Raw genomic sequence first — 23,224 nt, 5'->3', positions numbered from 1 at the left:
TCCCCCCTCCCCTCCCCTCCCCTGCCCTCCCCTGGTAACACCTGCTCATGTCTTGACATCAGCTGTTAGAAAAATTACACCAGGAGGACTGCATTTAGGAAGGAGCAAGCAGGAGCATTGGGAGGGGGGACCTACCTGGGGGTGTTCAGTCTGACCGAGGGGGTGATAGGATTGCTTCCTTAAAATATATGAAGGGCTGCCGAGTGTGAAGAAAGGATTAGATGTGCTCTTCATGGCCTCAAGGGGATAAATTTAGGATCAGAGGTTGGTGGTTATTAGGAGCCAGGTTTCAGTATAATATATATTTTAAAAACCAATTTTATGAAAATTAAAGCTGCTCAAAGATGGAATGGGCTATCTCTGTGAGTGGCAGTGTCCCAGCGATAGCTGTTCAATTGGCTGGGATGTTGGAGAAGGAGAAAGATAGGGACTTTGTTTCTTTATTCATTTTTTCATCTTTATGACTCCAAAAGAACCTACCTGAACATAGGAGGCACTCTAAGTATCTGTTGAGTCAATTACTAAGTGAAAGTAAACAAAATAAGAAGTGACTTAATTCCTTCCCTCACGATGTTCCCCTTCTTAGAAGTTACTGTGGGTTAGGGTCTTGTTCTCCTGACCATCTTCTGTTTACATGTATTTTATATATTGCACATAACTGCACATTAGTTTTTTCTATAGAAATTGAATCATGTATATTGTTTTAAGATATATTTCCCCCCCAATTAATGTATTTTATTTATTTATTTTTGTCTGGTGCTGGAGATCAAAAAGGCCTTGAGCAGACATTCTACTGCTGAGCTGAATCTCCTGCCCTCCATTTTATATATTTTAGATATTTGCCCCAATTGGAACATATAGATTCTTTTCTATTTTCTTTTTTGTACTGGGGATTGAACCCAGGGGTATTTAACCACTGTGCCACATCTCCTGCCCTTTTAATTTTGAGACAAGGTTACACTAAGTTGCTTAGGGTTTCACTGAATTGCTGAGGCTAGCCTACAACTTGTGATCCTTCTGCCTCAGCCTCTGGAGCTACTGGGATTACAGGGATGTGCCACCATACCCAGCTAGATTTTTACTCATTCTTTTTAACAGCCCACTTAGCACTGCATACTGTGAAAGTTCTGTAATTAATTGCATGATCCCCTATTGATAAACACTCTGTTAGCCTCCCCTTTTTTGTTACTTCAGTGTTGCAACATCCTTATCCATACATCTCTTGAACACACATGCCAATTTCTGCAGTGCAGATGTAGGGTTCTTTCTATATATTTAATATGTATAAACAGAAAGAGGATGGCACAAATGTATCTTAATCTAATATGGTTAAATATGGCACCTGACCCTTATCACAGCCCATTTTAGGGCAGATGATAATTGTGTCTCCTTAAAAATGTGGCTTAAAAAAAAGTATCAACTTAGTAACTACCTTAGTCTTTGCACAGAACTTTTAGAGGCTGTGTATCTAGCCAGTAACATGGTATAGAAATGATGGTCCTTCTTTTCAGCTGGACCTAAAGAGGAGGCTGAAGTAGAAGGCTGATTAACAGCTGCTGCTCACTCTGTCAAAGTGGGGAACTCACCTCCTTGCATAAGTTTGTAGGTCTCTGTTCCTGTCCTGAGCGTGGTGTTTCACAGGCCTGATTGTGTGGCTTTATTATTCTTAAGATGCGCTTCAACTCACGATGCAATACCTGGGGGTGTCCATGGGTGCATAGTTGAGTGGTCCTACAGGTCTCAGGTCTTGAAGTTGCCACTTCCTACAGGTTAAATTACCCTGACTAATCCAGTCATCTGTGAAACATGGTAATAATAACTTGCTGACCAGGCCAACTGTATAAAATGCATCCAAATGGACTTGCCTGACAGTGGCCTTACAGCGTTTGTTTAGACAGTGAGAAGTCCTAGCAGTGTCGATTATTCGCAGGTGTTGAAGTGGGCCCACGAGGGCCCATCCTCAGAGTTCCTGTTATTTGATTTCCTCTGGCATCGCAGCTTCCTTGGGTGGAGACACACAAGTCTGTATTTTTACAGTAGCTGGAGCAGTCTGGCTCCAGCATCCAGTTCTTGGTTACTACATTATTCTTCCCTCTCTTGACTGCAGTGGTCTTTCTTGGAAAGGTCACCTGAGTGTCTCAATTTTCTAAACAACCACGTTCTCCCAAGGAACAATCCTCACCTGCTCAGCTTGTCTTTGGGGCATTAGGTCAGTCTGAACAGGAGCCCAAAGTAAGGTACATGGTTGTTATGGTTTGGATGGGAGGTGTCCCCCAAAAAGCTCACGTGTTGGACCATGCAAGAAGGTCCAGAGGAGAGGTGATTGGGTTGTGAGTGCCTTAACTCAATCGGTGAATTAATCCCGCTGATGGGATTAACTGAGTGATAATTGAAGGCAGGTGGGCTGTGGCTGGTGGAGGTGGGGCATTGGGGGTGGCTTTGGGGTATATATTTGATTCTGGCAAGTGGAGTCTGTCTCTCTGCTTGGTCATGTGAGCTGCTTCCCTCTGCCACACTCTTCCACCATGATATTCAGCCTCACCTCAAGCCCAGAGGAATGGAACCAGCCTTCCATGGACTAAGACCTCTGAAACCCTGAGCGCTCAAATAAACTTTTCCTCTTCTACAATTGTTCTGGCTGGGTCTTTTAGTCACAGCAGTGAAGTAGCTGACTAAAACTGGTGGTGCTGGCCCTTGCTAGCTGCCTTTGCTGTCTCCTGGCCTCACATACCTCTGGCCTTGTGTGTACCGCCTTTTCCCCTCGCTACTACCCAGGTTCACTTTTGTCACAGTGAGAGTAGCCCCTGGAAGCTTAAGCAAGGTGTAGGTGACAGTGAGATGAACCAGGGAAATAGATTAAGGGTAGGAAAGTGGGAGATGGGGGCCTACAGTTACACTTCCTCTGATTCCAAAAAAATTAGGCACCGTGCTTTCATTTATGCTGATTAGCCACTTAGGGTCACTTAGCAGTCACACAGCATCTTAGAAAAACCTTTGGCCAACCAAGGAAACTCAGCTGATGTGCTCAGTGCAGGCTTTAGGGAAGGCTTCATCCTAAACACAGCTAGATTTCTTCTGTTTCCAAGGCTTAAATCAGCAAGATTGGTTGAACACAGAAAATAGGAAACTTCTCCCCTTAGCTGAACCTAGTCCATCTCATATTATAAACTAAGAGATTCTTAAAGGTGCTTCTCTGGTTGTGCGTCAGAATTCCAGTCTTTGGCTTTTCCTGGTCTGTTACCTTCTCTGTTGTCCTTCCTAGGAGTGCCATGCCACCTTTATGGGTGTTTGCTACTGATTTTTCTGGGCTCTCTCTCTTGCTCTAGAATATTTTCTTTTAAGGATAAATTTCACCTACATACAAGGTAGATAAATATCTTGCATTTTGCATGAAGTTTAACCCTTACCTTTATGTTGAAATGTTTTGAGTCCTAGTTAGCTCATTGCTACCTGATTATAATATTAGATAAAAACTTCTCCACAGGCTATTGAGATTTGCTGTGATTAACATCTAATTTTTAATTCCTTTGGGAAATGTTTTACCATATTTCTTTGAAAGAGTCCAGAGATCATTTGAAATAGGTAATAAAATGGAAGCAAATTTTACCTTGTTACAGGTAAATTTTACCTTATTTAAAAAAAAAAAAAATATATATATATATATATATATATATCTTAGAAAAAGTAGATATTTCAAACCTGTTTTTGTTTTTAAAGAAAAATGTGAAAATTCCAGGCAAATCTTGACAGGACAGCTATGAAGACAGTTCAATAACTGTGGGTATGAATTCATAAACAGGAATATCTAGGGGTTAATGTTAACATTTATGCCAAGACATTTGACTTATGTCCAAGTTCAATAGAATTTTCTGGAGAGTAAGTAAAAGAAATGAAGAAATTATTTTAATGGTTTATTCTTGAGTTTGAGCTTCAGAATATCTAAGTGGTAATAAAGCTGGAGTTGCTAGTGGGTTTGGGGGGAGTGACATTCCCCTCCCCAGTTCCATCTTCTGTTCCTGGCTCCTGTCACTTTCAGTGCCAGTGCACTATGGTAGGTGCACCCTCTCTCCATGGTGACCGTGTGGCTGTAGTAGTGGCAGCAGGGCACCTCAGGGACGGTGACATTCACTATTCACATCCTGCAGTAACCCTTTACCCAGAGATTCTCTGGTGTTTGGTAAACAGAGGTGGTTTATATGAAGAAACAGCTTTCTCAGTTTAAAAGTTGTTATGGCTAAATGGTTGAAAATGGATTTTGGAGTTTAACTAGGAATTCCTAAATAGTGCACAGCTGCTATTGAATTTTTAAAAACACGTTCATTTTCTTTAGTGAAGCATGGAAACAATGATTTCAGATTTGGATTTCATGCTGCCTGATTCTCAAAACCTATTGAAAGAATATTTGAAAAAGTTGTGTGTCATGATGCTACATAACCACACTCAAAAATAGTTTGGGCAAGTTGTATTTGTTAGAGTGGAAATGTCTGTAGGTTGCAACAAACTGGAGACAGGGAAAGGTGATTTAGGGGGTGACAAAGTGTGACAAACTGGTACTTTGGGGATCAGGGATAGGTGGGATCCAATCTATTGAAATTCATGTCATATTGCTTTTTTGATATTTGATCCTTCTGTATTTGATTCTTAGAGTTAAAGGACTGATATGAATCATTCAGGGCCTTTTATTAACTTTTAAATTTGTGGTTGAGATTGGAATTGGGACACTTGGGACTGTGGAACAATAGTTTCAAGCAGGGGAGTTTAATGATGGTGTGTGCTTGTGAGAGTCCTGGCTTTGTTCCCTGTGAGGCCCAGGGTGTTTGTGTTACTGGTTTGGTCGGCTTTGTGTTTATCTGTGGTCTGGAATGTCAAAGGATTGCAAACCTGAGAACTTTGCTTCCCTCTTTAACCTAAAGTGATGGTGTAGGAGTGTCTGGTATTGTCCTGGGTGGGAACCTCCTTATATGGAAGAGGAGAGGGGATTGGCTGGCTTCGGCATTCTCCTCTGGTTTTTCTGATGCCATCTTCGTTACTCTTATTAACAGAGACAGTGGATACTTTGAATAATTACTTATGTCTGTCTTTACCTTCACAGTGGAGTGCACATTTCGCTTGTTTTTTTTCCCCCCAACTTTTTGTAATATATGTGCTTATGATACACTGAAGAGCAATAAATTTGAGGAGAGAGATAATTAGCTTTGACAGACTTGCAGAAATGAGACTGTAAGAAGGAGAAGCAAGAGCATTGCTTCAGAAAAGGATTTGGTTACCAGCTTGAGGAAAATTATCCAGATAAGAACTTCTTCAGTGTTAAAATTCACAACCATAGGGGTAGCTCAGGGTTATGGGAGGAAGAGGCTACTTTTGTGATTTTAAAAAACAAAAAATTGTCTATCGTTTAAAGAAATCTTTTTAATTTTTAAAATAGAAAATTTAATTGGAGAAATTCAAGATACTCAGTAGTAAATATGGGAGGGAGAAATAAGCAACCCAGCTGCTGGGGTTAAAACTCCCTAGGTTGTTCACCAGGCCCTGGACATTAACTAACCTCTCTCAGCATAAGTGTGTCGTTTTTGAGGAACCTTTGTTTGGTAGCTACCTTACCTTAAAAAATAGTTTTCCTTTCACTTTGCTGGCTCATGCAGTTGGGGAAGTGACCTTCAGGAAATATGACTTAGCCAGGCACAGTGGCACAGGCCTGTAAACCCAGCAACTCAGGAGTCTGAGGCAGGAGGATTGCAAGTTCAAGTCCAGCCTGGACACCTTAGCAAGACTGTCTCAAATTAAAAAATAAAAAGGGCTGGAGGTATAGCTTAGTGGTAGAGAACCCCTGACTTCAATCCCCAGTACTTCCAAAAAAGAAAAAAGAACAAAAAAGAAGAAAAAAGACTCATTCTGCTCCAATTTGATTTAGCTGTTCATCCTGCATCTCCCAAATTGGGGATACTTTGCAAAGGGTCAACAGTCTCAATGCCTATAAAGAAAGAGATTAATGATGGGGTGTGTTGCCTTACTATTGTTTATAAATTTTTATTTTCTGCATTAATAAGAAAATTTATAGATTGACAGATAATTGATTAACACAGAAAGTGGGTAGGGATAAAATGGATGTCATCTAAGGTTAGGGTCCAGGATCATCTAAGGTTCCTAAGGCTCTTTCTCCCTGGGCCAAACATGCTCTCATCTGCAATGGAGGTCATGATGACACAGAGAAAAGGGGATGGGTGGGGGCAGAACTATCTACAACATTCTGGGAGATATTGGCTTATTTCTCATAAGAGAGAAAAGGGGAGGCTTTTTAGGGGAATTTCACTGAGAAAGGAAATGTTTAGACAGATCACAGTCAAGTCTAGGGAACGAGTTACCTTTGCTAACCTCAGCTCTCAGCAGCAGGGTCTCTAAGCATGGACTAGAGAATTGCTGGAAGGGGGTTTGGGGCTCCCAGGGAAGAATGGGGGAGCCCAAAGGTTTGGATTTCGCTATAGATTGAACCCAGTGTCACCAGGGATCAGAGTGAGGAGCCTTTCAAATGTCCAGCTTTTCTTCTCTCCACACCAGGAGCCGCCTCTGTTCCCTGCACCCCCGTGCCTGAGTCTTTTGTTCCATGAATAAATATTATGTGGTTTGGTGCTCATTACTCTTTGATATGAAAAAAGGCAATTCATTAGGTTGAGGGAGGAGGGGGAGGGAGATACCATTTTTCACCGGGTGCATCAAGCGCGGTTCCACTGATTTGAATTCCCAGAAAAGTAATAAAACAGTGAAAATAATGATAAGCAGGCTCCTGGGCTGACAGCTGTGCAGCACACGGGACACTGAAGACAGGCCCCGGTGTTGCAGCAGGACAATATTGCGGAGCATATGGTGCCTGGGCGAGCCAGTTGTTGAACTCGGTGACCGGCTTTTGTTTGGGGAACTCTCCCAGCGCTGGGTCTTGGTAGCTCTCAGAGCTTGCTATGGGGGCAAGCGTGCTCTTGGCTGTGTGCCAGCCCTGCTGCCTGCTGGCTGGCTCAGGCCAGGCGGAAAAGCTCGTGTTTGGAGAGCACTCACTCCTCCTTACTTTGGTCACTCATCAAGTCATTTGTTCAACAAGTAGACATTGGGACCTTTTCCCACAGTGGCCCAGTGGCTCCATGGCAAAGACAATTTTCGACAGGAATGCCAATTATCAGATGCTTCGATTCCCTGATGCTCCAGACTTCTAAGAGTGAAAGTTGTTTTGTTTTATTTTTAGTGCTTTTCAAAGCACTTTGCCCGTTACCTCTTCATTCTTAAAGTCTCGCATAACTAGAATTGGCAAGTATGTTGGGGTCAGGTTACTGCTAGAAAGGAGAGAGTCCCTGTCTATCTAGTTTTTATAAGGCAGGGCTAAAATAGGCCCTTTGCTTAGCATGGGTCTATTTTCTGAATGTGTGAAGCCAGCATGTGTGTGTGCATAAAAAGGCTAATTAACTCCACTTTCCTGGGAAGGGTCTCCTGGGCTGCCCTGTGGTGTGTTCCACGTGGGCCAGAGTCTCCCCGCCATCTTGAATGCTCCATGGCTTCAACCTGTCTGTGGTTATGGCCATCCATTCTGATTCCTTTTCTTTTGGCTCCAGAATGCGGAGGGTGATCTTGAAGGGCTCCATGGTCCTGGGGGAGGTTTCTTGGAACACAGCAGAAGGCGAGGCTCAGAGAGAATCAGACTTCATGAGGAGGGGCCAGAGCCTGTGCTATTGTGCTCCGTGCATGAGAATATTTTTATTTCAGCAAGTGGTATTCACATATTCTGATGGCAGATCACCAAATGTCACCATATTCTTGATCTCTGATTTTTTTTTTTTTTTTTTTTTTGGCAGAACACCTATGAAGGTTGGTTGGGTTATGGTGTTGAGACGAGTGGATTTCTTTTTCTCATGAACAAATGTCATTACAAGGCCAAATCTCCCCCCCCACACACACATATACATATGTATGTATTTGTGATGCTCTAATCACTAATCAGAGATTATGTTTTAATGCCAGGCTGCTAGGGACACTGATTTTTTTTACATTTTTGATCACTGGCCATAAACAGTTGTGTTTAAGCGGAGGAGACTAGGTCTGTTGATAAATCTGCTGCAAGTGGATGCTGACATTCAGGAGTTGGGGATTTGATGCCTTTGTCCTGGGAGTGATTCAGAGCTTTCTGATATGTGACCAGGGTCCTGTCTCCTGGTGACTTGCCAGTTTGGTTGCTCCCAGAGTGTGTTCACAGGAGTCAAAGTCAGGGGACGAGTGTTTCTGGTTTATTGCTTTCCCCACGACTCCTAAGTTAGGGGACCAATCTCAGGACGCAAGAAAACGATGGAGGAGAAAGGCAGACTCTTGGCTTTTCCTTACTCTTGCCCTGAGCACTGTGGAGCCAACCACAGCTACTTGCAAAGGTTTCCCTACAGTTATCACAACCTCCCTGGAGTGGAGAGATGATAGAGATGGTGGAAGGTATGAATGGGAAAGAAGCAAGACAGCTGGAAGGGACAGCCAGAAGAAAGCGGGAAAGGAGAGGATATGAAAAGGTAGGACATTTTTGGATGTTAAGAACGGATAACAGTCTGTATTCCCAGCTACTCAGGAGGCTGAGATAGAAGGATTGCTAGTTGGAGGCCAGCCTCGGCAATTCAGCAAGACCCTGTCTCAAAATTCAGAAAAGGGGGCTGAGGGTGTATGTAGCTCAGTGATAGAGGGCTTGCCTGGCATATGAGAGGCCCTAGGTTCAAACCCTGGCAGTATGTATGTATGTGTATACACACACACACATAGTGGCAATTCAGATAGGTGAAGTATTCTTGTTTCCATCTAAATAAATTTGCAAATACATTTAATATTTGCAAAATAATATTAGATATTCTAATTATGCAGCTTGTTTATGGGACAAGAGGAGCTACAGTGAGACCTGACTCACCAGGTCCCAATGGGTGGCAAAGTCAAAGTACTAACTGGGTTTTTGAATGTTTTACCCTTGGTACAGCTTTTCCAGTTTCGGATGAAGAAATCAGAATCTGAGAATCTGTCTCTGTTGTTTTATAAATTATTGAGAAATGCAGTCTTCAGGAGTTCTGAGGACAGTTTGATTTAAAAAAAAAGACTTGTCCCCTAATATGACTTGTATTATGATTATTTAATACCTAAAGGACTCTCATAATTGAATTTTAGGGTGCTTCATTTCCATCCAAGCTGGCAAGAATTGCAATACTCTCACTTTGTGCGCCTCTAATCACTGTCCCAAACATTCACAAAATGCCCCGTGATTCAATTATAAGTATCTTCTGGGGACTGTGTAATTATATACTATGTGGTTATCATTAGAAAGCACCAGGGGACCTTAAGCCAATCAGATGGTTTTAGTGGTGGAGATTCATGACCCTGTAATTGATAACACAAGGTGCTTTGGGTAAAGCAGCAAATTTTATAAGGGGAGACCACTGAAGTTTTAGAGACAGGGAAGGGTTACATACCAATTTTTAAGTTATACAAACAGAACTTTTGAAGTAAACTCCTTTTTTTTCCCCTTTGTGTTGTTTTTCCAACATGGAAAACTATGCATATGTATGTTACACAAGCAACGTGCAGTGGTGGAAATTCATCTCTATTCTCCCTTCCTTTAAAAATAAATACAAATTTCAAAATAATCTGTGCATGTGTGTGTGTGTGTGTGTGTGTGTATAGATAGATAGATAATTTTTTTTTTTTTTTTTTTTTGGTACTGGGGATTGAACCCAGGGCCACTTAACAACTGAACCACATCCCCAGCCTTTTTTGAATATTTTATTTCGAGATAGGATCTCTCTGAGTTGCTAGGGTCTCGCTAAGTTGCTGAGACTGGCTTTGAACTTGTGATACTCACTGGAATTACAAGCCTGCACCACCACACCCAGCTAGTCTGCAAAATCTGATAGTACTTAGAGTCAGCAACTTACACCTTGAAGTCAACTCACTGATACAATACTATTAATGGATAATATTAATGAACTGATTGACTGATTAGTTCAGGATAAACTCAACATGAGGTTAAAAAAGATCTAGACCCCAAACCTCTAAAGCTTCCAGTGAAAGAAAGGGGGAAGGGTACAGTTATGAACATGAAGCATATGTCTTTGTAAAACTAAAATTAAATCAAGAACAATCTAAGAATATATGCCACATATAGGAAATCATTACTAATATGTGTACCTAGTAATCTTTGAATTAAAGAACAGAACAAATGTTTTTAGGGATGTTTGTGCAAATAAGAAGCCTTCAGCCTGTGCCTCCCGGGCTCCACAGAGGCATTTACTGGAGGGCTTCACCTTCTTCCAGAGGTCTTTAAAGTAGTCGCCAACTCTCAACAGCAATTGCTTCTGAGTAGTGTTCAAACAACCCTGACACGAGTCCCTTGGTATATCATTATCTAGACTCATATTTAACCTTTTTCTAATAGCCTCCCCAAAGTCCAGAGTTTTCAGTTAGCACCAGAGGAAGTTATAAAAGATGTTTTTCCCCTCTTGACTGCACAGCTGTGAAAAGCATGAGTTATCTGAACGTCGTCTTTGTTTTTCCTTTCTTTGTCCTGCGAGGGACCAGGTGTATGTGAAAGTAAAGTGACTTGTGCAGATTGGCCAGGCTTTATGGCCGGCATCAGTACATTCATAAGAACTCCTCCATTTCCATTTTTTACTGAGTCTCGTGTCTGATGAACTCTGTTCTTAAAAGAGAGGAGGGGAAGGGAGGCAGGGCAGACACTGGTGGACCGAGAGCCTCTCGTCTTCTTGGGTATTCTTAAGCTGGTTATTACTGGAGCGTGCGTGCCAGGACCAGGTCAGAAAGAAGGGGCAGAGTTGAGGGGGCCTGAGACCGCAGCGTTGAATACACGGGTACAGAGCCCACCCTGGCGCCTCCTTGTTGTAAATGAGACCTGCTTGCCCATTGCCACACCCTCTCATGACCCCAGTGTCCCTAGAAAGATGCTGCTGCTTTGGGAGGAATATATGCAGTTATGGCATCCCTGATGATGTCTCAGATAGAAACTGGAGAAGCATTCCTGATTTCACATGGGTGGGGAACACCCGGAATGTCTCATTTGGAGTGGAGACCAGTGGCCGATGACCTGGACAACCTTCCCTGTCACTGCATCATGGCCCGGCCTGGTGTTGGGCGGCAGCTGACTGCTGGTGCTCCACCCCAGGGTCCACACCAGCTGCCAGGGCCGCCCCTGAGGTTGATAATGGAGATGGTGCAGCTGGATGAGAGGGGCCATGGGGTGGGTGGGGAGAGCTCCATGGGAAAAAAAAAGAAAAGAAAGAAAGAAGTCGGAGCAGGGAATGCCAGGAGACATTGGGATATTGACTATTCATTAGCTGGAATTGATTTTTGAAATGATGAGCTTCTGAGTTTCACCACTTTTCTTGAGGACAGCCTGTGGAAATCCATTGTGATTTTCCTTCCTGGAGGCACCTTTTGTCTCCACTCTGAGTCCTTTGGCAGGAGGAACTTGGAAGTCTCAGAAGTGGACCTGCTCCTTAAGGGGAGCTCCTCCCTATGCCCCCCTGAGTAGGAGACCCCACCCTTCCCCGACTGTGCTACACACAGGGAAACACCCCAGCTTTGGTCTGGGCAGAGGTCTGCTGCTCTGGGCATTCCCCCCATTTTCCTGGCCTGCTCTGCAAACTTCCCAGGCTAAACCAGCACCAAGTCAGTAACTTCCTCTGCATCATCTCTCTGTTTCAGAGACAGAATTTCTGAGTATTGAGTATAACCAACAGTCCCACCATCACATCTGTTCTGGCTTTCTCCTCCACATCTGAGGGACAGCTGGGTTTCAGGGAAGGTATGTGATGTGGGAACCAGGAAATCGAGTCTGCATCGGGCCTGCCACTACTAATGCTTTGACCTTGACCAAGTCGCTGCATCTCTGAGCACCACAAGACTCATGGTTTGATTTGATTGATTTGGAAGGACATTTTACAGTAGGAAGGGAACAGATTTATGGCATGCAAGTTTTTGGCGACTTTGTGTAGCCATGCTATCCTACCTGAAATTGTAGGAACATCTGCATCTGTTTTTCTGTCCACCCTGAGACGTTGATCACAATAAAACCCAGAAGGGACTGGAGGATTTTTGTCTCCAAAGATTGTAAAGTTGTAAAATTAATGTCATGTGACATGCCCTGATTGGAAATTGGGTATGTAAGATTAGGCTGGTCAGCAAGCCACGAGGAGATGTTTCCCAATTCTGCCTGTCCATCCTGTCTGTTGAGAACCCTGGCTGCCTGTCCCTGATGCTCTCATAGCACCCTGCATGTGACCTTGTGCCTGTTCTGTTGCCCATGGGAACGTGGCCAACACCGGGTGGTGAGCAAAGTCAAGGTAAGAGTTAGGCTGATTCACCGGAGAAACTCAATAAATGCTTCTCAAATTGACTATGTTTTATCATGGCCTTATTAATCATGGCATTAGTCCTGAACTTCAGGGCTGGAGTCTTAAATGCGGCTTGTCAGTGAGGCCTGCAAACCTTTCTTCAGGGGAATTGGAGCCACTTGTCTGCTCTTTCAGTTAGCACATATCTTTCTGTCACTACTATTGAAATAGCAATGTGTAAGTAAAACCCCTCCTTCAATAAGGCCAAAAATATCCCAAGGATTTTAGATTTTAAGACATTTTTTTTCCTGGTACTGGGGATTGAACCCCAGAAGCTTTACCATTGTGCTGCATCCCACTCACCCGCCACTTTAAATTTTTTTTTTAAATGAATGTTTTTCTCCTCTAAGTTGTCTTATTATTATTATTATATTTAATTGTTGATAGGCCTTTCTTTTCTTTTTTTAAGAGAGAGAGAGAGAGAATTTTTTAATATTTATTTTTCAGTTTTCGGTGGACACAACATCTTTATTTTATTTTTATGTGGTGCTGAGGATCGAACCCAGTGCCCTGCGCATGTCAAGCGAGCGCATTACCGCTTGAGCCACAACCCCAGCCCCTTTCTTTTATTTTTTTATGAGTGGTGCTGAGAATCAAACCCAGTGCATCATATATGCCAGTTAAGTGTGCTACCGCTGAGCCCCAGCCCCAGCCCCCAAATTTTTATTTTAAGATAGCGTGTTGCTAAAATGCTGAGGGTCTTGCTAAGTTCCTGAGGCTGGCCTTGAACTTGTGATCCTCCTGCCTCAACCTCCTGAGTTGCTGGGATTACAGGTGTGCACCACTGCACCTAGCTTTAAGCTGTTTTTTTTTTTAATCATTATATAAATTGCAGTTCAGATGCCTTTATAACAGATGCCTATAGATGACCCTCAGCAAAATCTTTGAGACTCTCAAGTGCTTACTATAGACTATCTCAAACAAAATGATATGATACCACTTTTAGTTGCATTTCCTTTAGAAAATAATGGACAGTGTTGGTATAGAGCTACTATATGTACAAACAGCATACTATTTCTTCAGTTCTAGAGATACTAATCATTAGAGTGGGTTTCTGGGCACATTTTCTAAAGAAAAGGAATTTTTAATGAAGTAGAGTGCTTGGATTATAATAACGCAAAATCAAAGAGTTTTCCAAAGTAGTATATACCAAGCATATTCTTACACATGTAGCCATTTTTCGGTCCTGAGTGACCCCTTTTGGCAAGCGTATTTTCTGTGCTTCTCTCTGAGTAGGTTTGACAAGCACATGGAGAAACAGGAGAAGGCCTTGGAATTAAATCAAATTCAGTTGTTTTGATGACAATTCATATTCTTCTACAACTCCTGTGTGTGTGTGTGTGTGTGTGTGCGTGTGCGCGCATGTGGGTGGTGGGAACATCACTCCAATCAACTAAACAGGAAGAGAAATGAACTTGTTTTAGTGTAATGTTTGTTTTGAGCCTGGCAATCACACAGGTGATTCTAATTGCTGCAGTGCACCCATGGATTTCTTTCCCATGTCACAGTTAAAAATCAAAAATCCTTCCCTGCTCCACGTTTGGTTTGTAAACAGATTATTTTCCCCCAGTTAAGCTTTTTTTTTTATTTTTTAATCTCCTTTCTGCTTCAGGTGACAACTACTGAGATTTATCATTGTGCCTTGCCCCATTATAGAAGGTTTATTGGAATAGTAGCAAAATATTCAGATGTTTTGTTTCAATTTTAAGTGACTGGTTAAACTTGGGCTCTTGTAGTTGCTCTGCTGATTGGCGGTCAGCCTGCAGGCAACATCTGCCAACTCTTGTGCCTTTACCTTTTGATGATATATACTGCAGTCAAAAGTCAGTTTTGCCTTAATTTGATTAAAAAGTACTTGTCCACCAGGTGCAGTGGCGCACGCCTGTAATCCCAACGGCAGCCAAGACAGGAGGGTTGCAAGTTCAAGGCCAACTCAGTTAAAGGGAGGCGCTGAGCAACTCAGTGAGATCCTGTCTCTAAATAAAATACAAAATAGGGCTGGGGATGTGGCTCTATGGTTGAGTGTCCCTGAGTTCAATCCTTGGTACCAAATAAATAAATAAATAGTAATTGTCTGCTGCTGGGGTGGGGGTGTGGGTGGGGTGGGGGTGATGCACACCTATAATCCCAGCAAGAGGGAGGCTGAGGAAGGAGGATCATGAGTTCAAAGCCAGCCTCAGTAATTTAGTAAGACCCTGTCTTTAAACAAAAAAAATATAAAAAGGGCTGGAGATGTGGCTCAGTGGTTAAGCATCTCTGGTACCAAATAAAAATAAAAAAATAATTATCTCAAGCTGGGGATGTAGCTTGGTGGTAGCCTGCTTGCCTAGTATATGCCAGACCCTGAGCTCCATCCCAGTACAAAAAAAAAAAAAAAAAATCTCATTCAAAAAAGGAAAGTATGTACAAGAAATTCAGCGGGTAAGGGCATTTAGAAACACCTTCTATGTAGGATTTTGACTTGACCTCAAAATGAGAGCTCATACCCTAAACTGTTCATTTATAGCATCTAGGTGGCTTCCAGAATTTACCGCAGTCTGGAAGGGGCGTTCATGGTGCTCCCATGGATGGAAAAGCAGTAGAGCCCACAGCTCATATTTCCTGAGTGCAGACACTGTTTTACATGCTTTCCATGCATTGCCTCTTGTCATTTCCACATGACCCTGTGCAGCTGTATAATTATTTCCATCTAAAAGATGAGGCTGCTGAGTCTCAAGAATTTTGGTTGCTTATCAAGGTTCTCCAGGGGTGGAAAAGTGATTCAAACCCGACAGCATTGCTCAGAGTTTGGGTTACTGAGCGTGGTGGCTAATTACCTCCCTAGGCTGGCCCTCGGAGGAGGCGATGGCTTTAGGACTTTGGAAGACTGTTTGCCTGTGCAGGGTGTGAGGGGAACCGTGAAAGTCCACCCCAGATTCTGCTTGTTACCCACTGATTCCCTCACTGGCTCTCTCAATTCTGCCCTGAGCTTAAGGACAGTTCCCTGGTGTTAGCTCTGTCCCTGGCCCCACATGTGGCCTGCTCATCATAGTCTCAAAATGTTCCGTCTACTTCCATCAATTGGTTCCTCTTCCAAATCACCAAAGTCAAGATTTTCTTTGGGCTTTGAGGACCGGAGCAGCTGGCCCCAAGTTTTAAGTACTTTACATGTGATCGTCTCTCTCAATTTTCACAGTGACCCCGTGGTGCTATAGTTGCTTTATGTGGATGTTATAGTTACTTTTTCCACTTAAAAGATGAGGCTACCAAGCCCCAGGGAGTTCCCATGTGCAGCCGTGTGTGGGAGAACCAGCATGGGTGTACCCCTTTTTGCGGGGCACATAGAGAGCTTTCCAAGAGCCCAAGTTCATGGTGGTAGAAGGAGGCTTCTACTACATACAGCTCCTCATGCCTGAGACGAGCCCTGATGGGAGCCAACCTTCCATAACAGGAAGACAACCCTTGACCAGGGTCCGAAGCTCTCTAAAGGCAGAGGTTCTTTTCCTCTTGTCCCCTACTCTGTCTGCTGGCTCTAGATTGCACATACTAGGGGCTCAATACACGACTGTGGACTTGGATTATCGTATAGCCAAGCAGTGTTGTCCAGAGGCACAGGGTCACCTCCAGGTTCCCTACCACCCTCATATCTCTCAGATCCTTTCTGAGCCTATGAATATGTTGGGCTTTTGCATCTCCTGAGGTGCAGAGTGCTCTATTTTTATGAAGAGCTCTCACCTCTCATGCATCCTAAAGTTTCCTTCATAACTGAAGGTGGGAGAAGTTTAGAGCAAACAGAAAAGGACCACGACAGATAACGAGGCAAAAGAGAGCCGGGCAATGGGAGCAGGGCCTCACCAGCGAGAAGATCTGTCTGTCTTATCACTAAGGTCTCCGTGATGTGCAGGTGACAGCATCTGTGAGGCACCGTTGATGGCCGTGACTCTATAATTTAGTGAAGTCACTTTATTTGGTGGCACAGTAACTCCAAACTTTGGCACAGTAGGTTATCCTTTCACTCTTGGTTAGCTCTTGATATACGCACACTATCTTGGGAACTAAGTGAAACGTGGATGGACAGGAGGTGTGGCTTGCATTCTGGTGAATGATGTCCTTCATTTAAATCTCTGTGTCTGCAGTAAAGTTACTTGATATCTGGGCCTAGCTGGGCAACTTGTTTCCCTACCTGTAAAGCAAAGGGGACCATAGTTCCTTCATCACAGGACTGACATGAGAACTGAGAGATATGATTTATGCAGAATTTCTATATAGTTCTGGGAACACAGTAGACATTCTGTAAATAGCCTGTTATTATTAGCACGTCACCAAGATGCCCACTGTTGTGCCTTGGGATGGCAGCCTCAGCGGGTAGCCAGGCTGTTCTCTCCAAAATATAGAGCACGGCTCCATGTCTGTGGTGGGGATTATAAGGAGGAGTGGGGCTTTTCCTGGCTCTTGCATGTCTTAGTGGAAGTGGTTATAGCACGTCTGGGCCCCGGTACAGTGACTTTCCATGTGAGCCATATTCCCTCAACACTTCATCTGTTCTGTTCACTTTGGACTTGACCACATATGCCTTCCATCACTTATCACCCACCATTCACCTGAAACCTGTTGTGACCGAGACTGAGCATGGAGGTGACGGCCCTCTGGGCTATTGACTTTGCCCTGAAGGGCTTGAGGAGGGTTTGGGTAGGTGGAGGATGGACATATGAACCACAGGACATGAGCAGGGAGTCTTGGCAATGTTGAAACAGAAGGGTCAGAGCAGAAAGTGGTGGGAGAAGAGGCTGCTTAGACAAGCCAACATCAGGACCCAGGCAGCCTTGAGTGCCATGTTCCAGATTGCGAACCCCACCATCCAGGTTGAGAGGAAACCAAGGGGATTATAAACCAGGGAGTGACGTGGTCATTAGACTTTAGATAAGGCACCTGAATGACCGCATGAAGGGCAGGTGGAGACAAAGACTGGAAGTAAGAGGCCAGGGAGGACCCGGTTGAACACTCCAGCAGAGACGTTGAGGGCTTGAAAGAGAGAGAGGTACATAGATGTGAGACCATTTTCAAAAAATATGGAGGAAACCATTCATCAAACAGACTAGGGAGGATAGAAAGAAATCAGGATCAGGGATAACTTCCAGGTTTCTAGCTTGGAAGACGGTATCATTAGCTAACTTAGAAAAGAGAAGAACTGTCCTAGCTTTTGAAGGGAAGAGGTTCAGCTTTGGGCGTTCATAACTTAATGACTGCCTTATTTATGGTCCATTCTGAAGGATGTCAGTAGGTATCTGGAGACACAGGCCTAGCATTTAGCCCAGAGTAGGGAGTGGCAGGTGCTGGCATAGCAGATGGCTGAAACTTTGGAATGGATGAAAGTGATGCAGCATGGATTCTACGGAAGGAAGAGAGCAAGGGCAGGAACTTTGTGAAACAGATTCATCTTTAAAGGAGACAAGAAGGGGTAGTCCAAAAGCGAGGACCTTCAGGAGAGTGGGGCATTGAAATGTAAGGCCAATGTAGCTTTAGCGGCCATTATTGGCAACTGAGAGGTCCTGGCTTTTTGTCAATGGTGGCGGGGGCGAATGGGAGGTGTGGAATGGGAGGTGTGGAATGAGAAGTTTAGCCTGACAGAGGAAAAACAGATTGTACCAGAAGGGGAAGGAGGGGGTCAGGCCATTTCATAGTCAGAAGAATGGCCTCCTTTCAAGTAGCTGGCAAGTCTCTTGGGATAGGACCGTCTTGAAGAGCTATGGTTTTGTAGTTCTTGTTACCTGCCCCCCACCACACCCAATGCTAGTTCAGTCTTATTGTTTTTATTTTAAAAGAGGGAATTCTGGAATTACGGGGTTGCCACTTTAAAACCTGTACCTTCTCCTCTACATAGGAGTAGTGTGGTCATTTGCTTTGACTGTTCTGTGTGTGTACAAATAAATATATGTATGTAATATAATTTGGAATTTTGGAAAGGTCAGGTAAGAAGAAGTCATGTAATTACTAATTGCTTTGTAGTGAATTCTTCATTGTTTCAAAATATACGCATTTTAATAGTTTTATTTTAGAAAAATGCACATTTTATTGAGTATTTTCAGCTTACATATGTTAATATTAATTTCTGTTCTGATATGACTTGAAGTGTCTTTTAATAGAATGCATATGAATTGAATGTCTAAACTTTAGGATATTGAGAAATAAGCTAAAGTTGGGCTTAATTAAAAAGCCAAAGCCGTTGCTCAGTTTCTTTAATTAAAGGGCATTAGAAAACAATTAATATCTATGAATCATTTCTTTTAGAAGAATTGGCCTCTTCTGCCTGTAGACTCTGGCTCTGCATAGGAGGCAGGGCATCTCAGCCTGGGCATCACCCTAGGGGGACTTGCTAATGAGGGCACTTCCGGTGCTGGGGTCACAATTCAGGATGCCCAAGGCTCTGCCATCTGTACCACGGGCCTTCCCGCAGTAAGAACATGGTGAGTTCCATGTTTTCTAGTTTACCAGCTTAATGACTATGAAGAAATGTCAGCTTAAGACAAATTAGGGTTGGAAATAGGCCTAGTAGCCCTGAGTGTCCAAATGCTAAATCCACATACCCTGGTGACCCTCTTCTTTCCCCTCTCCTCTCTTCCCCTACCCTTCCCTTCTCTTCTCTTTCTTGCAGTGCTAGGGGTGGACCCAGGGCCTTGTGCATGCTAAGCATGTGGTTTCCCAGTCCCAAAGGTCCACTTTTAAAGAGGTGCTTAGGGTTCTATTTTGTGATACCTCTTAGTTCCCATGATATAAATTTTTATCACATTTCTCAGGGATATCTTGGGTGGGACCTCCAAGCTCTTTCCACATTAAGAAGGACTTGGAAATGGCTGAGTGTTTGTCCTCTTAGAAACTTTTCCAGGCAGACCTAGTCAGTGCCACATAATCGTATCTCTGCATCAGGCAGCCTCTGGGAGCTGCACAATAGGTCAGCCTGAGCTCTGTGGTGGGCGTACCTAGCTGCTAATCAAGAAGGTGGTATCTTGGACATTGCTTCAGAACAGCCACTGTTTTCAGCTCTCTGTGCACAGGCTTGGAGATACTAACATGCGCAAGGCGTTGTGCAAGGTGTGGGGATTAAGACAGATGTTCCAGGATCCTTGAGAAGACTTTGGAGAAAAAGGGCAGAATGTGACCTCAGAGAACAGGATCAAGTGAAATCTGTTGGAAGGGCAAACATTCTGACGACTGAATTTGGAAGTTTGAGAAGAGAGAAAACTCGTATGTGGTTATCAGTATTTATCTGGGAATTTTTTTTGGGGGGGGCGAATCTGACTGGATTTTTCCTAAAAACTGAAATAAAACTTAGGGATTTTCATTTCAAAACTTGGTCATATCAAGGTTTGCCATGAAATGTGACACAAAAGAACATTGTTTGTCTTGAATCTGCATTAAAAAAAAGCCCAACCTCTGTTCCACTCCAGGAACCTTCCAGAAGGATGGGGTTTAGTCCTGTCCTCTTCTCCTCTTGATTTATGATGAGTTCTTTCTCATCAACTTCACTTTATTATTATTTTGAGGATACCTTCAGTGTCTGTCTACATGCAAAGAAGCCAGACATATTTTAAAGATGTTTCTCCCCCAAAATTGAATTTATGATTTTTTTACTCTTTAGATGCTTCGGGTTACTCAGATCTGAATGGTGAGGAGCAATAATGGCTTCAGACATTACTCTCCAAGGGAGTAGGCTGCACTTTTTCCCCCCTGTACCTCTAAAGAAGATCCTCCTGAACCAATCAGACTCAAGACCCTAATGAAAGTTATATGAGAGAGAGAGAGAGAGAGAGAGAGAGAGAGAGAGAGAGTTCACCAGGTGTCAATTTCTCACTTATTTCTTAAAAACTTTTGCAAATACATCTTTGTTTAAAAAAATTATCTTCAATTGCACTACTCAGGTGGCATATGCTATGGAACTGGGTATAATTTTTCAGATCCCTTTTAATTGTATATGTAGGCCTATAGATGCTTTCTTCCTTTTTCTACAATTGGTAATATCTCCTAGCTAATTTGACAGTTTATGTGGCATGCATTTTTGCAAGCCATCTGAATAAACCTTTTCTGGGGGCAAGTTGAGACTGAATAAATAGTCACATTGTAGTAGAAAATTAACCGTGATCCATGTGTAAACTGTTTTTTGATTATAGCTGTCTCTTTAAAAAGCTATAGAGCTCTTCTTGGAAGAGGTTTGAAATGCTCAGAATTTCTGGTTTTTGTCTTATATTTAATATAGGGACCATATTGGTATAGTAGAGAATGAGAGCAATTGGAGGTTGAAATAGTTAAAAAAAATTTCAGGAAAGCTCAACCTTATTATTAGGATCAAAACTCTAGGTACCCAAAATGCTTGTAGATATTTACTTAATATTTAAATATTGGTGTACTTTTAAGAAATGATGATACTTTTGGATTCATAGATTGGACTCATTTGGTTATTCTATCATCAGAGTGGTTTTTGGTTTATCTTGTTTTGCAGTGCTGGGGAAGAAACCCTGGGCCCTCACACACAACAGGCAAGCACTCTACCACCTAGCACAGCCCCTAGCTAAGTTGCCCAGACTAGCCTCAAACTTGTGATCTCCTGCCTCAGCCTCTCAAGTAGCTGGGTTTGCAAGTGTATGCCTCTGAGTCTGGCAGAACAAAGTCATTTAATAAAATAAAATGTATCTGTAAAACTCTGCTCTTTGCTTTGGCACACTGAGTCCCTGTCAACACAGGCTAAATCAGATGCAAGTATGAAAGGAGAGTCTTGCCCCTGTCTCTGGAGCCTATGAAACCTGCACCTCTTTTTCCCTTTTAGAATGGTGGTGCAGTTGTGCTCACCAGCCAGAGAACATTTCTAATGGGTTGGATCATGGAAGAACATTGGAACTGGTTAGTCCTTAGAATCAACAGAAAGACATGCTATGTTGTAGAGTGGCCGAGATAATCTGTCTTCTGAGGCTTCTAACAGTGGCGTATTTATGTGAAAAGAAAGCGTATTTAACATTTTGAGTTTCACCCAGGTTATGGTATGTGTCAGGGAAAGGTTAATATTTGTATCTCTTTGGTGCAATTAGGAAGAGCTAAATCTCTCTGCTTCGGAGACCATCACTGCAAGATGTAACTACAAAACAAAACAAAAGCTTTAAGAAGCCAAGAAATCGAGTGTGAGCTCATCATAGTTATATGTCCAAGTGAAAATGACTTTGCCTTTGATGTGTCTCTCTACGACATAACCAGTGGCAGAATTTCCAGAAAAACACCTTGTCTGTAAACATAGAAACATTAAGACTCTTTAGAAGCTTAAAATTAAGTCTGTCCTTCAGAATGGATTCAGAGTTTTTAGCCCAGAAGATTTTCTTTGATACTAGAAGTGCATTTTTCCTAGAACCACTGTGTGTTTTTGTAAATAATGGCTAACGACCACAGCAATGCAGCCCATTCCTAGGGAGGCTCTTGAGTTACAAACTGCACATCCTTGTAATATTTCCGCTCTGGAAAGGACACCTTTCCCCTATCTGCTGCTAATTTCAAAATGAAAACGTGAGAGTAAAAAGGCCAGTTAATAACATAACCCGTATGTTTCTCTATGAAGAAAAAAAAAAAGATTAAGGAGAAACTATTAGATCTTAGCTGTGACTGGTCTTTATATGGGAAAAGATTAATTCTGATGGACTAACTATATCTAAAATTAGAACTGTGGGAAAGGATTATATGCAACAAAATGCAGAAGATTAATGTGGAAGCATGATGCCCAAGGATTGGATGCCTTAAAACATGAATCCACACCAGACGTCTTTGCCCAGTTTCATGTAAAAGGAAGGGAATAGAAAAACAAGAGAGATATCCGCTTAGCCAGAGGTTTCGTTAATTTGTCTTTGGTTAATAATGACTTTTATAAGACATCATCTAGCTTGTATGTGCAGCTTTTTGTGTATGGTATCGGTAGTAACCTGTAATTTAATACTGCTCATTGCTCATTAGGAGAGGCACTCTGATTCACGTTGTAGATGTCACACTCTGGTTAGCTTTTAACCTCCGGAGATGATCTTGATCGTGATTGGAAGTCTCTTTTCAATCCCATAATAATTATTAATTTGCTTCTCTGGAGGAGCTAAGAGTAGTTGACTAAATGGAGAAATGGAGAGATGTTTGGCGGCAGAAGAGTGCCTGTCTTCAAAGGCATAAATACGGTTTATCCTGCAGTGTCTCTTAGAAGTAGTATAAAGGAAATTTGTACTGTGTGTAGGAACACGAAATGAACCACTGGTGCATATCCAAAAATGGATGGTGAGATGTGAGAAAGAAAGATAAGCATCCAGGAAGGTATTGGATAAGTGTAAATTAATTTCCACCTAATATAAGACTTGAATGGTTGAATCCAAGTTCTTTTCACGCCACCTGAAATAAGTGGACAAACGGTTACAATATCTATTAAAATTGTTGGTCACAGGAACATCTTTTTAAATGATTTCTAGAAAGGACAATGTAACAGAAATAAGTTCTTCTATCATGGGAGAAAAAATCTGGAGGTTGACTTGAGCAGGAGATTTTGAAAACACCCTTATAGCATACCTTGAATTCTGTTGGGAATTCAACAGACTTTGACATTTAGATGGGACGCAGTGGCGCACACCTGTAGTACCAGTGACTCAGGAGGCTGATGCCAGAGAGTCACAAGTTGGAGGCTAGCCTCAGCAAATTAGTGAGATTCTGTCTCAAAATAAAAAGGGCTGGGGATCTACCTCAGTAGCAGAGCACCTCTGGTTTAATCTCCAGTACCAAAATAAATCGATAGATGGAAGGAAGGAAGGAAGGGAGGAAGTCATCTCAAT

General features: G+C 42.7%; 1 protein-coding gene and 1 long non-coding RNA gene across 3 annotated transcripts in view; one reads left to right on the top strand and one right to left on the bottom strand.

The window, feature by feature from the left end:
* Maml3 (mastermind like transcriptional coactivator 3) overlaps positions 1-23,224 on the top strand; it is a 394,119-nt gene that overhangs the window by 9,814 nt on the left and 361,081 nt on the right. The window lies entirely within an intron of this gene.
* Positions 17,999-23,224, bottom strand: part of LOC125619354 — a 10,537-nt gene continuing 5,311 nt past the window's right edge. Inside the window, exon 3 of the long non-coding RNA XR_007350855.1 lies at positions 17,999-18,133. This is a non-coding gene — a long non-coding RNA (uncharacterized LOC125619354). The remainder of the gene's footprint in view (positions 18,134-23,224) is intronic.

The sequence above is a fragment of the Marmota marmota genome, unplaced genomic scaffold (assembly GCF_001458135.2).
Source record: "Marmota marmota marmota unplaced genomic scaffold, marMar, whole genome shotgun sequence".
Lineage (NCBI taxonomy): Eukaryota > Metazoa > Chordata > Mammalia > Rodentia > Sciuridae > Marmota > Marmota marmota.
This window is presented reverse-complemented; position numbering and strand designations above follow the sequence as displayed.